Genomic DNA, 2,295 nt, shown 5'->3' with positions numbered 1-2,295 from the left:
GCCCCCATCGGCATGAAATGGGAGAATTGGTTTTATTTCTCCGTGCGCTTTCCGTTTGGGTGTGGGAGCAGCCCTTTCATTTTTAACCAGGTGTCCAAGGCCCTTTGTTGGATCCTTTTAAATCGGGTCCGGGTCCCCGCGCTGCTTCACTTGCTAGACGATTTTTTGTTGGTAGATTCTCCTAACGATGCTTCTGGCTCTTTGCTGCTGCTCCTCAAGAACCTTTTCCGCAGACTGGGCGTTCCCCTTTCCGACGAGAAGACATTCGGGCCGGCCACTCGCCTCAAGTTTCTGGGTATCACGCTTGGAATGAAGGCTTCTCTGCCTGCCGAGAAGCTCGAGCGAGCGTGCAGCCTGGCCTGGTCTTCGGTGGCTTCTTGTGTCGTTTCTAAGAGGCTCTCCCTTCTCAGACATCTGAATTTCGCCATGGCGTTATTTCCCAGGGCCACTCATTCATCTCCCGGCTGCTTGTCTTGGCTTCCTCCGTGTCCGGCCATAACTCAACCCTTTGTGCTTGGACGATGGGTGCCGTTCCGACTTGTCTTTCTGGCTTCGGTTGCTAGAGGGCTGGAAGGGCGTGTCGTTCTTTTACGACGACGTCGTTCGGTCTTCTGACTTGCTTTGGTTCATTACTGACGCTGCTCCGTCCGTCGGTTTTGGGGGGTATTATCAGGAGCAGTGGTTCGCTAGCCCGTGGCCCCACGACTTTGCTGCGCCCGCTGCTTCATCCGCTTTGCACAAAATATACCCAGTAGCGGTTGCATGTCACCTGTGGGGCCAGTCGTGGTGCCGCAAGCGAATCGCTGTTTTGTGCGACAACCAGCGCCGTGGTTAGCATTATTAACAAAGGCCGTTCAAACTGCCCGTTAATCATGTCATTCATGAGACGCATTACATGGCTCTCCGTATGTCATAACTTTATCCTCACTGCACGTCACGTTCCGGGCCAGCTGATGCTCTCTCTCGTTTCAATTTCCAATTTTTCAGGGATCTGTGCCCGGACGCATGCCAGTGGCCCCTAGCTGTTCCACTTCTCTCGTCACTGGCCCTAGATTAAAGGAGCGCTCACTGAAGGTTTATTTAGGGGCAGCTAAGGGATGTATGAGGAATGGATTGGCGGCTTGAGTGTAAATATTGTATGTGCTTTTGTTTGTCAATGGATGTTCGCCATTTCCAGCCATGCTATATTAAAGGTCTGGTCGCGGGCATCCAATTCAATGCCAGATGCCTGGATCTTTTGTTTCCCATTCTTTTGTCCAATCCTGCTATCAAATTGCTGTTCAAAGGAATAGGCAAAGCGTTTACCCCTAAAGTGGACGACACTATCCGTTCACTCTATCCGTTCTGCATACCATGTTTTCGGTGCTCAGACGTCGTTGTTTCTCCCGCTACATCAACTCCCTTTCAGATTGTTTGTTCTTACTGGCTTTCTGCGGGTTTCTTCGGTGCAAGGAATTCACCACTCAAATGCGTTTAATCCCACCTCAGACGTTTGCTTTTCTGATTTGACATTTCACCCCGAATTCTTCAACCTTTTTCTTAGACACTCTAAAACTGGAGGCTCTTGCTTCGTAGTCATTGCTCGCACGGGGGGTCCTTTCTGTCCTTTCGCTTCCATGCTTCGGTATGTCAAGATGAGGGCTTCCTCAGATCTGATCTCCCCTCTCTTCATAACCCCTGCCAATAAACCTATGTCTCAGTCCTGGTTCAGTCACCACTTAGCACAGGTAGTGTCCAAGTGCAACCTTCCCCCTGGACGGTATTCAGGCCATTCGTTCAGGATTGGTGCTGCCACGTCCGCTACAGTCCCAGGGTTGTCCACTGCGACTCTGCAACAGCTGGGGCGTTGGTCTTCCTCTGCCTATTCTTCCTACGCCCGTCCGGATGCTGCTTCCATCATAGAGGCCCAACGATCCCTATGGCCTTGATGGCTCTCTGTGAGTATTTGCAAATAACTGGTGGTCGGTGGTGTTTCGTTCTCGCATCAACTGTGTGTTCTACAAGGCTTCTCCCCGGGGCTTCAGCCCTCTAGCCTCTCAGGCTCCCTATGCACACAAGGACGTAGTCCTCCAGCCGTCACAGGCTGTTCTCATACACTCTAGGGCGTCGGCCCTCTGGCCCACATAGGCCATGTACGCGGGGACGCTGGTCCCCCAGCCGGCAGAGGCTGTTCACATAGACTCAAGGGCGTCGGCCCTATAGCCTACATAGGTCATGTACGTGGGGACGTCGGTCCTCCAGCCGGCACAGGCTGTTCACATAGTCTCTCGGGCTCCTGCCCTCGGGCCAACAAAG

At 52.7% G+C, this 2,295-nt stretch overlaps 1 pseudogene; it reads left to right on the top strand.

Annotated features, from left to right (window-relative positions):
• The first annotated feature begins 1,005 nt into the window (after positions 1-1,005).
• Positions 1,006-1,928, top strand: LOC146294941 (uncharacterized; annotated as a pseudogene).
• Positions 1,929-2,295: the final 367 nt, after the last annotated feature.

This window comes from Hypomesus nipponensis, chromosome 4 (genome assembly GCF_054491055.1).
Source record: "Hypomesus nipponensis isolate SF chromosome 4, ASM5449105v1, whole genome shotgun sequence".
Lineage (NCBI taxonomy): Eukaryota > Metazoa > Chordata > Actinopteri > Osmeriformes > Osmeridae > Hypomesus > Hypomesus nipponensis.
Note: the sequence above shows the minus strand (reverse complement) of the source record. Positions and strands in the feature narration are given on the sequence as shown.